Here is an 800-nt window from a genome sequence, read left to right on the forward strand (position 1 = left end):
TAATAGCCAAATAATCTTCAACCAATAGAAATTTTTCGTTCACATGAACGCCATCGAATTAAGACCGTCCCATCCATGATGGTAAGCCTCTGAATTTCCTATCCGTTGCATCCGCTTGGGCAGATTCGTCGAATATAGTGGCTTGATTTGGTCGTGATTGTGGTGGACCGGATAGCGAATAATTCGGATATAAATGAGATGGTTGATTAATTGGTTCTTGGATATGAGACCTTCTAACACCACGTAGGTATTGATCGTTTGAGTTTGTAAGGTTGAAGGACCACCCAAAGAACCATGCGGAGGATCCACCGAGGGTCCATGCCAGATTGTTGGCACGGTTTGGTTCATGTCACGAACGTCAGAAATTTGTGTCTGGAACTGAATCCGATCACAGATCATTTGCTGTTGCATCTGTGTTTGGGCTCTCAGCAACTCAGACACCATTACAGACAGTTGGTGTAATGAGGGTGTTGGTTCCGTTCCGCCTGTAACTGAATTGAGAACGGCTGGTTGAGCATTTGAATTAACCGTACTGGTGGTAAGGGTATACCGTGGGTCAGTTGCCTGAACCGAAGTCGGTATATTCTGGTTTGGAATCGAATCTGGTATGGTTAAGGGTAAATATTTTGATGTAACAGTAATTTGAGTTGAACTCATCGTTCCTCTGACGTTCTCAAACCATGGAAGGTCGAGTTCAAACTTAATTGGGGATCGCACGTCGGGATTCCCGTATTCGGTGAAGACATCCGAAGCTCACGAATCTTCGACTGAAATTTTCCGATCAGATCTGCCTGGCGTGA

Source organism: Rhagoletis zephyria, unplaced genomic scaffold, assembly GCF_001687245.7.
Source record: "Rhagoletis zephyria isolate East Lansing unplaced genomic scaffold, Rhagoletis_zephyria_1.1 Rzeph_scaffold_00794, whole genome shotgun sequence".
NCBI lineage: Eukaryota > Metazoa > Arthropoda > Insecta > Diptera > Tephritidae > Rhagoletis > Rhagoletis zephyria.